The following is a 12345-nucleotide window of genomic DNA, read 5'->3' on the forward strand; positions in this document are numbered from 1 at the left end:
CGTTTTGTGATTAAATGCACAGTTAATTAGAAATTTTGTCTGAAGTCTCAGTAGTCCAGCAACATCGCCGCTAACACACTTTTCTCGTGATACAGATGTAAGAGGTCAACAAACTCGGTGGTCTCGCTACTTGAGCTGTTTTCTGGCGCTGTGTTGCAACCAACTCGCACCGTGCAGTGGCTTGAATTTAAAGGTTTTATAATTAAACTTACACGAAAACCCTCCAGCTATTGAAGTACGCCAGAGCGACAAATTATTCTTTATTAGTTTTCCTATCGATATGGACAAAAAATCACAATCCTAATCACAATAGTTGCCGAATAAGAGGTTATTAAACATTTGAGGGAAGGCTTTTTTTTTTTCTGAAAAAAAAAATACTATTAATTTTCCACCAATATGATATATTTTTTCATTACATACAACATGAGCTATTCGCTTTGAAAATCTGCAAGGATATTTCACTTCCACCCTGTATATTTTCTGATGAAAGAATTTTTATACGATAAACATTGTGATAGAAATAACAGCAGAATAAAGCAAATGTTGGAACACGCCTCGTCTGAAGTTACAACACAGTTCTGCGGTGCGATAGAAATTCTTGGGAAGCAAACTGTATTCTGCAGAAATAAGAACATTTGCGAAGAGTCGGATTTGGAACAAGGATGGAGGTGGCGGGGTGCTGTGGTGGTATCGATTTCGTTCAGAACAAAGTTTGTTTTACGCCGCGGGGGCAGAGAAATGTCTTCCCATTGTTTCAAAACGTGAAAAGCTTCATCTTCCAGTGACTACGGCTGGAACAAAAGCATAAAGTACAGAAACAAAGCAATTGCCTCCCGCTGTTGGAAAGACCCCCGCGATTCTAGAATCAGTTGTGGAAATGAGGTTTGCTATTTTAATTTCACGGGATAAAAATTGTCTCGTGGAATGCTATTGTACTTTTATTGCATTCCTTGTCCTCTACTGGATAAATTGTTTTAGTATTTCCTATTAAACCTCACGGAAATCAGAGACGAGAGAGGCCTGCATTGTTTGTACCATGGAACGTACAGCTATTCAAGGTACTAATAAAGTCAAAGAACGAGACTTTGTGAGCTTTCTATTATAGTACGTCGGATCGTACAGAGCTGTCTACAGAGAGTTGCTGCTGCAGGACGTACTGCAAGACATTTCCATTGCGGAATTTCTATTTAAGCGTAGGGGAGAGTGGGGTAATTGTACGCACATAACTTCATATTGTTCTAAATTCTAGATAATTTTAATGTAAAACTGAAACTTTCGGAGATAATAAAACAATTAGGTTCTAATATTATTTACAAGTTAAAAATGTATTTATAAACACTGTTTTCTATTGATGATATATGAAAAAGTTGTAATGCGTGCCATTAACCTACCAAGTGGGGAAATGAGATACAGGCATTTGGGGTAGTACAGGGACATCATTTTATTTTTACTTCAATTTTTATTGTACCTGAGTTTTGGAATGTACTTCACTCCCACCCCTTCTACTAGTAAACTTCCAACCGTTCGCGACACAGAGCCGAGGGCGCGTAAGCAGTACTGAGTTACTGAGTATAGTACGTTTCAGAAATATGTTCACGTTTTCCAGTGACGAAAGAGCTTTCAATATTGAATCATATTTTCGTACGGGTACTGTCGTCCGTTTCCCTATGTCGCATCCCGGTTTCCCCCACCTGCTTCTGTTCGCTCCTTTGTAAAGTCTAGTAGCTGGGCTATCTTAGCTCTTTTCTGAAAACATTAATTTCTGTTAGGAATTGGACGTCTACGTAATATTATTCAAGTGTTTAAAATAGCTTAAACAAAAGGGCCTCCTTAAGTAATTAACTGTCACGTGATTCCCCCCCCCCTTTCTACAACCCTGCGACAAAACCACTTGAACGGACAGTAGATAGCATTTCTGAGTGATTTTATCTTTTCGGATCGGGAAGAAGTGAAGATTGAATTTACAATACGTAAGGTACTCTTTTATAGAGTAGGTACAGAATTATTTCAACATGAGTTACTCGTACGAAGGACGAAACTGGTAATTGGAATTAGGTACAATAGTCTATAGTGCGATAATATGGACAAAAGAACTGAAGCCTGTATCGAAATGAACGGCCACCATTTTCTAAAATGTGTTTAAATATCGATATTATAATTATTTTTCAATTTAACTTCATTCTCTATATAGTACGCTAATGTGCTGTAACAGTACAATATACACTGCATAATTAATACTTCCGAATGGATAGGTCAATTCGTGTGTAAAACACTAAGTGTTAATACAGTATTGTATTTTGATTAAACAAAAACCTAATGAAAATTATCAAACTCAAAATTGCGATATTTCCTAGTTTACATAAATGGATGAACTACTTTTCTTCCCTCCTATACCTAGTAAAGTGATTTGTATTTTACGCCAGTATCATCGAACTCCGTCGTGGAAAGGGTAGCAAACGGTGTTTCCTGTTTCAATCGTTAATAGAAAGGTATAGCCAGGTTAATATTAAAAATGTTAGTAAAATAAAATGATGTCCCTGTAGTACGCAGATACAAATACAATTGAAGGGTTCAGAACCATAGTGGGCGAAGCGCCATTTACTAAAACCGTAGAAAACCAGGGTTAAAATGAAGTCATTGCCGTAATTCAATGGAAACATATAGCAAGTAATATAAAGTATACACATTAAAACTAAATGATATGTCAATCTTCATTAAACTATGGTATTCACTTAACTTGAACTCTTGCTTTCTCCGTTTTTAATAAATGGCGCTTGGTCCACTATGGCTCTGAACCCTTCAATTGAATATGTATTAATAGGTATAGACTTAACATTTAGCAACAATATGTAAAAATTATCCATCCAATGGCTGATATTTTAGAAAAAACATAAATCGAGCTGGAAAGAACATTTAGAATGGACAACAACAGGTTGTCTAGAAAAATAGTAGATTACCAACCTATAGGGAGAGGGTCGGTAGGCAGACCTTTGAAAAGATGGACTTGAGATCGGAACAGGCCTTATGTCTAATCCTTGAATGGAATAAGAAGAAGATGTAAAAATGAGAGAAATCTAACATTAAATTTTCTTTCATGTGGATTGGCAAATGTCACAAACGAAATTTTGAGGAGTTTCAGCAACATTTCAAACTGAGTGAACCCATCCTGAATACAGGACACAACATCAGAATTAATTGTTTTGCCAAATTCACCACAGAGCAACCACTTACTGTTAGAATGATTTTTTATTGAATTTTGGAACGCAGGAACAGTACTGGGACATAAAATCACGTACGAATATCCCAACTGTCTTTACATTCTCACTTACATTTGTGTTTCCGTTAACATTTAGAATATTGCTCTTCGCTGCTCTCAAAATCGGCATATGCACAACAAAAACGTGTTTTCTCTGAATCCGGGACAGTGTTTCAAATTCCGAAATAATTCCGCCCGAAGATGGACGGGTGGAAACACTGCCCTTGGTACATCTGTTATAAATTAAAAACATAGTTTTTAAAACACTTTCAAAATATTCCTCTTTTATCTAGTGTTGTCGGATTTAACCGATTAATCTGATCGATTAATCGATTAATTCTGTTGTAAGGTTAATCGATCAAAATATTTAATCCAATAATCGAATCGATTAAAATTAATCTATTGTACTCGATACTAATTACTATTTTGTTGAGGCAAACTCACACTAAAAACTCCGACAATATTCGTCTCTCAGAAATTGTTTACTGCAAAGCACAATACTTCCGTAATTTTGTAACTGAAAAGCAGTAGCAAAGAGTTAATCTTTGCACAAACACTTCAGAAAGAGATGGAGATATGAGGACAGTGACCTATCTATTCCTATTGATAGTTTAAACACCATGCGAAACCCTTATTAAGATTTAAGATTTTTCAAGATGACTTTCACCTTGTTGTCAACTCGCCTTCCTAGCATATGAAATACATATTTTGCTGGGATTCGCTCCCCTCATTCCTTAGTCATAACTACACGGTGTGAAAGTGAGGGAGTAACTGTCTTCTTTTCTTTCTAAAATTTTGTAACCCGATTACAATAGGGCCCGTCTGTTGTTTTGTTGCAGTTTCTTTACTGAGTTTGTAGATGAAGCTTGTGTGTTTAGTTTGCTAAAGAAAAAAAAATCAGATTTCTGTGGTCTGTGAAAAAGTGAGAATTCCATTATGACATGAGAATTTGAGAGGTAAATTCAGTGAAACGTTTGGATTTAAATTTAACGATCCTGGAGAAGTGTTTGACAGAAACATTTTTTTTTCATATCTAGTGATGCAGCAAATATTGTTACTAAACGTAGAGCGGCACTTAATTCGGAGGATGTGAATGCACTCACATGTTTAAAATCGTGGATGAAGCAGCATTAGCTAGGTGAGTCTTCATATTTTTTTAGGCCTATATCTGTTTTTCTCAAAAATTCCCGGAGAATTTGACACAATAAATTTTAAACCTGCATAATAAATATGTTAGTAAATAACTAAAATAGTATTGTTTTGTAATAAGAAAGATACAGAATATACAGATACACACATTTAACACTTATGCTTACCACCGAACACAAGTTAAATTTAACAATAATTGTGTATTACAGTATATTAAAACTTTTGTTCAAATCGATGAAAGCTCGATTTAATCGATTAAATTCAAATAGTTAATCGATTAAATATTTTGATCGATCGATAGCACTACTTGTATCCCTTAAAATTTCTGTATATGCATGTGGTTCCTCCCTAAAGTGTATAACAAGAAAACTACAAGTAGTGTTTAAGATTTTTTCTCGCCTTAACATTATATCATGAAAAATTTCTTATACATTTGGGTACGAAGGGCTAAATTCGTGGTAATTATACTAGAATTCTAGTAAACCTAGCGAAATTCTGATTGAAAGAATTTTACCACGTTTCATCCATTAGAGAATAAGTTCCAAACATAATTCAAACGAGGATAAAAACAATTTCACCACGCTTAATAACATTCATCCTATTAAAGAATTAGAGTTTCCACGTATGTTTGTACTCTTTCTAAATGTTCTTTTTGTAAGAGTCTGAACATTATGTGTGAGAATAATATGTGGCAGTAACTTGGCATTAAATCTAACTCCATATTGGATTCACAAGCGAAACATGTTTTCATGACACAAACCCTCTTAAATCATGCTGACGGAGTGCATCCGTCTGTAGTCGGTGAAGTAATGACTAGTATACACATTGTAAAAGGCTCATAAATCTCAAGTTATGTTTCTACATCGTTAAGCAAAACAAAACACTCAACAATTTGAATAACGTATCAATCCCAATATTGTTAAGGAATGCATTTCTTAGGTCCCTATAAGTTATAAATTTCAGAACACTGAATATATCTATTATTTTATATTTTCGTGTTATTTCTTTGAAGTGAAGAATAAATTGAGATCTTCAAGTGCTCGCGTTTTCGGCTACAAATACGACCGTTTTTAGTAGCAAATAGATTCTAAGAATGTAATGTTCAGAATATTGTTTCATGCTCGACCATGCCGAAATGTAGTAATTATACACCGGGTAGCAGTCCTTTAATGCATGTCATTAAAGTACACCTATTCATTAAAGTTCAGGTTTTCGGTTATTCTAGGATATGCAATCGAAAGATAACTAGCAAAACGTCACGCAGGCTGGAAATCCAGTACTGTCGCAGAAGGTTATGTTCTGTTACTATAATGATTAGCGTTAAATGTAAATAATATTCAAATAAATTCAATTTGTCATCTCGTTTTTCAATGCCGAATTCAATTTCAAGGTTATATCAAGTTTAACGTTTATCTTACTCTCTAGATTATATCAAGGACGTCGACATTCGTTGCCCGGAAAAAATCAATACTTTCGCGTCTGCGTACATCTCACAATTTACGAGATTGCACAAGGTCAGTTCGCTCCCCAGTCACATAAGAATAACATGAATACTTATAAACAATTTCAAGTTAAAAATATGGTCGAGCATAAAAAGTCGTATGAAACTTGCCTATAATGGTAATTAAGACGCTCGTATGAAAATTATGAAACTCGCTTGCGCTCGTTTCATAAACATCCGCGCGTCTTAATTACTATCATTATAGGCTCGTTGCATAATGTGCTATTATCATTATTAAATTGCCTTTTGTCACATACCAAAGGTTCCCATGTCGTTAATTGAATAAAAATTCCAATGACCTGTGAAGAATTGAAATTTTTTTGTTGTGTTACGTTTCTAGTTATCACCTTTTGAAGTTACAGTATCGAGTATCAAAGCTCTGAACAGGTATAGGTATTGAGTATCGACATGTCTCTGATTAACTGAAGTTACTCTGGTGCACTTTAAACTTTTGGTTACAATTTCGGCAATACTATGTAATATTTGACTTTGATACAATAAAATTTCTAAAACGTTCACAAAGTACAGTTCCCTATAATCTTCTTAGCCCTTGAGACAGTCCTGATCTAAGAAGGGGCAAAGGAGAAACCCAGCCCCTCTGGATTAGAATTAAGTCTCGATTTACCTGCGCTGAATTATATCTCCCATTGCATATAACTGGAAGTGGAGAAGTAATACTTTGAACAAATATAGACGACGCCACAATGTTAAAATTGAGTAGCCATTTACACTTCAGAACATCGATGTATTTTGTTTGTAGTAATTCACGGGAAACGGGGCATCGAGCTTCTATTGTTTCATCAGCACAAATAACTGGTGAACTCATTCGTTACTATGGCATCATTGTATCGATCATGGAGCTGTGGTTATAAATTGCAGGGGGGCTTTTTGTTTTTCCTCCATTCAACAACATTCCTCTTCTATTCAAGATCCCAACATAGTCGACGTCTCTTATTTCTATTTCCGTCCTGACTCCACAAGAGTTAAATATAATCAAAATTACAGGACTGCAACGGTATAATACCGATCTCTAGCAGGTGTGACGTAATTTGAATGTAATTATTTCATTCCTGGGGTCCAGGTGTAACTCACACAGCTAACGGCTATTCACCAAGTGGACTCTTAAATTCGATTTTTTTAGTAATAGTCTGAAAATTACTGGTAGAAAAGTGGGATACAGAGATAGTTTTTAATCTTTAAAATGTATTAATATGAACTTTCTACGTATAAATTCAAGATTTTACAATAAATATTTTAAGAAGTGACGTACAATTTTATAGATATTTTCTTTAATTTTTCTACAAAAAAGAAGAAAACATAGTTGTTTCTTGAGTATCATATTATGATTTCATTATCTCATTACTTATTTATTTATTTAAATCCACCACCAATAGAAGCAGACTTCCAATTACAGGTGGCTTACATACATACATAATAAAAAAAAACAAAACAAACAACACAAAAGAAAGAAAGAAAATACAAAACGGTAATAGATGCTAGAATATAATATTGCAGTTAATATAGTGCCAAATGTCAATATAATGACGGAAAATTATTTAAAAACTAGAGTAAAAACATTATAATACACTTCTTCATAATTTAAATATCTAAGGAAATACAATTCTTTGTAATATTGTATGAAATTTTTCAACTGTTAAACTGAAATCTAATTGAGAATCACAGTCCCATATTATCCCGGTGATGCGTTTTCGCAACATTTGACTTTATTGTTATTAAACGTGTGTAAACATGGTTTTTAGTATTTGTTAAGTTTATGGCACTTATTTTCTATTATACTGATGTTGGTGGACCTGGTTTACTGAAAACATTTGGTAACTGATTCATTGATGGCGCAATACTTGAGAAGAAAAGAAATGATTATTACAAGTGTTGAAATGTCTGCAGACTGTCATAAAGGAATGTAATTTTTGTTTATTTTTATAATTTTATCATACCTTTTCTTGTATATATTACAATCTAAAGACTCTTAGGATACTTCTTGTAAAAGTAGCTGGATATTGCTTGAAACGTTACTTCTGTAATGTATGCCTGAATGATGGTGTTGCGTTTTTGCAACATCGGGCACATGGAATATCAAAACTGTCTTTCTGAGATTAGTGAAATAATTACATATATTTACATATGGAATTCGATTTTTCGCATAAAATAGTTATTCTATTCATGATTTGTATTCAAGGGGCCTGAGTGTACATGAAATAATGTCAATCATGGAAAAGAACGAAAAATTCAGGCAGATTTTATAGATCTTTCCATATCTCCACCGGAAGTTAGAAGTGATATCAATGAAGACAATGTTGACGAGGGCTTCGATGGAAATATAAATAATCTAAATTGTCATCAACTGGGAGCTGAAGGGATAGTGGTCCTCAGTACATGGAAGAATATACAATAATAGAAAATCAGGCACAGAATGAAGAGATGCCAGAAGGTGCAGAAATACGTGAAATATCAGAGCCTGCCAGGAGATAACTGAAAAGAAAAGTAAATGAGGATATTGAAAATTGTGAGCCGAATCCCAACATGAAAAGAACTTATTGCCAAATGATATTTTTCAATTATTTTTCCATGAAAATTTTGTACTTGATATTGTAAACCAAACTGTTGCGTATGCAGTGCAGTTTTTTCCCCAAGAGATTTCAAAACATTCCTTGGGATTCTTCTTGTAAGTGGATATACTAAAATCCCGCGCCGTCGAATATACTGGGAAGAGAGCAGTGACACAAGAAATGAATCAATAGTCAGAGCTATGAAACGCAATAGATTTGATGAAATAATGAGAAACCTTCATCTAAATGGCAACACATAACTTGACAAGAGCGATAGATTGTCTAAGGTGAGGCCCTTTCTAGATGAACTTATGTGAGAAAGTGAACTTTGTAGCCAAACCTAATTGGCTTTCCTCGCATAAATTGTTTTAGTCCATGTCTTCCAAAATAAAGTATATTAGCCTCGTCAATACTGGATTTATTCTCTCACAGTGTTGCCTACTGTATGCGTAATTTTCATTTTCCTCATTTAGTGAAATGCACTGAACGTTGTAGATAGATTTACAAAAGTAGGTATGGGGCTTACAGGGACAGAAGTGTCCAATAACAAATCTGGCTGATATGAAGAAAACACAGAGGTTCCCTTGATATGCAGTACGATGAAGATTCTAAATTACTGATATGTCGCTGGAATGACAATTCTGTCGTGACTGTTGTGTCAAACTATGACAGTGTACTGCCAGTGAGTAACGTACAAAGATATTCCAGCTCTGAGAAAAAGAATGTGGCAATTTCTCAACCAGCAGCCATCACAAATTACAATATAAATATGGGTGGAACTGATCTCATGGATCACAATGTGAGTACCTATCGAAAAAAATATACGTCCCAAGAAGTGGTGATGGTCTTTCTTTTTGTGGGGGTTAGATGTCGGTGTGCAGAACTCATCGCTTCTCTGTATGAAAGACATGGATTTCGTAGAAGTATCGCAATGGGCTATCAGAGACAATATGGAACACCGAAGTCAAGACCTAGTCTAACTGTGACTCCTGTCAGCAGCAGAGTAACACCAAGGGCCCTATTCATAGACATTCTTAGAGCGGGTTAAATAGCTACTTCCGGTGGATGATCAGCGAACTAACGTTTTTCGTATTCATAAACTAGTGTTAGCGATAATACGTGTACTAAGAGGGGTTTGGCTGGCTAAATTTTAGCCCCCGCCGGTAGGGTAGTTTAGAGGCCGACTAGCTTAGCAAGAAGGCTGTTATGATGCAGTGAATGTGGGTTATGTACGTCGAATTCGTGATGTGAGATGTAGGAGGAAGACGTACCTACCGAGATTGGACATATTTAGAAAATATGAAGTACACAACATTAGTCAGGCTTCTGTAAGATGTATAATAACGAATGTGTCAGTAGCAATCACTGGACTTGCGCTTCATTACGTACGTTTTCCTAGGGAAGAAAAACGAATAACACTGCGAGAAAGTTTGACGACATCGCAAGATTCTCTTCAGGTAATTATATTTCATGATTTGAATATTGTATGTGAATGCTTTCTTAGAGAAATTTGTACTGTACCGGTACAATATTGGTACAGTAGGCCTATTGTGATATTTCATCATTTTTAGGTTATTGGCGCCATAGATGGCACGCACATACCCATAACAAATGTAGGAGGAGAACTGTCACAAATATATATCAACCGAAAAGGATGGTATTCTCTATTAAACGTTCAGGTACGTACTGTAAATGAAATTACAACCCGTAAGAGGTTATGTAGACCTAGGCTGAAATTTTGGTGAAACTAGCGCTGAGGTAGTTCCGATGATTTCGATACTGAAAATCGTTGAATTTGTGAGATATTTTTTGTAGAGATGCAGTTGGTCATATATGCAAGCCATTATAAAAGCCAAAAATAATCTAACCTAATCTGTCACAGATTCGTATATGCAAGGTGTATAAGCAGAGTACGAAGAGAACCACCTCAGTGCTAGTTTAGCTTTTAATAACTTTATTTACATTTTAGATAGTAATGCATTATATTACATTATTTCGGTTAAATGGTACAAGAAAAAGGATTTGTAATTTGTAATTCTCCAGAAAAGCTATACTGAAGAAGACAATAAAAAATCGCCTCAATGTTGGTGCCCCCCCCCTCCTTCTAACTAATTACTAATATAACATGCGAGAAGTCCAGGGAGAATTATTAGAGAAATGGTGTTATATTGGTAATAAGTGGGAGTGTGGGAGCTACAACAGTGCATTACAGTATGTAAGTAACAGTACCCAAGTAACTATTAAACGATTTTTATGTTGAAAGTATTTGTGGCTGCTGACTAAAACCACATGTTTATTTGGCCTACTGTATATATGTCACGGAAGTCAGTGAAGCAAATATCTATTGTTCCTCCTTCAATGTAGCTTTTCTGGAGAATTACGGGAAGGTCACCTGTTAGCAGCTCTAAATATCAGAATGAAAAAAACTCGAAGAATAAAAACTATTGCTTAGTTAAAAAACTTCAAATTTTTTACCAAATTGCACAAAAAAAGGGATACATTTCACTTATATGAGTGACAAATCACATTCGTAGCTTTCATTTGTGTACCCACATGACAGCTTTTTTTACCAGTTTTAATTTTTTATAGAAATGTCCTTTACGAAATTGCTAGTTAACACATATATTACCTTATTCATTTAAGGTTATAAGTGATGCAAGTTTCCAAATTCTGGATATAGTGGCACGTTGAAGAGGAAGTGCCCATGACTCTCGCATTTTCAATGAGATTAGAATTAAGAAGTGATTTGAACAGAATGAATTTGGACGCTTCATTTTGTTGGGGGATAGTGGTTATGGTGTACACAAATATTTGTTAATGCTTGTAAAGTGAATTACTCTACTTGCAATGCATTGTGTATTTTTGTATAAGCTTAACTGATGAATTCTATATTTGTTTGATAAAATGTCTAAACTTGTAAATTGAATTAATCTGCTTGCTATATACCTAAATTATTGTGTAGTTCAACTAATTGTTTATGTCTTTAAATTGAATTAATCTGCTTGCTAGGTATTGTCTTAATTCAATTGCCTATGCATGAAAATTTAATTGATCTGCTTGCTATCTTTTTATACCATTTTAATTGTTTTTATACCTATTTGCAGCTGCTCTCGGGCTTGGATTAGATTCCTGCTTGGACTGATTACCTGGATGGATTTTTCAGAGGTTTTCCCCAACATTAAGGCAAATGTTAGGTAATATGTGGCGAATCCTCGGCCTCACCTCATCTTGCCAAGAATTTGTGTAACTCTTGACTTGTTCCACATCTTAAAGCTTCTATGGAACACAATAAATTAAATAAAAAAAATGAAATACTGTGTTACCGGTATTATTCTAAATGATCATGGACAGAATCCAATGAAAAGTAAGGGAGAATGTTAAACTTTTGTATACCACATAATGTAACTGTGTACACCAATCACACTATTACTTTCTTATATTATATGTTTTTTTTTTTTTTAAGTTTGAAAGATTATCATTTTGTTGGAAATTATTTCATTCTAACTTCTAACATCTAAGAAAATATAAGATACTCTAAGTTATGTGAACTGACTGCACAAATCACTGGTGTGCACTTACTTTGTATTTCATGTCAATTTTATTTCTTATGAATCACTTATACATTCGTTTCTTGGGTTGCTATACCTGCAATATACACCTCAATTTTTTATATTCTAATTATTATTATTATTATTATTATTATTATTATTATTATTATTATTATTATTATTATTATTATTATTATTATTGCAGCAGTCCAGTACCTGTTTGTATCACTGAGCGAGTATCCCCAGCTTAGTTTGTGCAGTTCATTTCTGAAATGTTAAAAAAGTGGACTCCAGACAATTACAATTTACAAAGAGAGTTCTCTT

General features: G+C 34.5%; 1 long non-coding RNA gene across 1 annotated transcript; it reads left to right on the forward strand.

Moving 5' to 3' along the window:
• Positions 1-9484: 9484 nt before the first annotated feature.
• On the forward strand, positions 9485-11869 carry LOC138711582 (uncharacterized). The gene is made up of 3 exons (XR_011335398.1): positions 9485-9930; positions 10045-10152; positions 11578-11869. It is a non-coding gene; the product is annotated as an uncharacterized lncRNA (long non-coding RNA).
• Positions 11870-12345: the final 476 nt, after the last annotated feature.

The sequence above is a fragment of the Periplaneta americana genome, chromosome 13 (assembly GCF_040183065.1).
Source record: "Periplaneta americana isolate PAMFEO1 chromosome 13, P.americana_PAMFEO1_priV1, whole genome shotgun sequence".
NCBI classification, from domain to species: Eukaryota; Metazoa; Arthropoda; class Insecta; order Blattodea; family Blattidae; genus Periplaneta; species Periplaneta americana.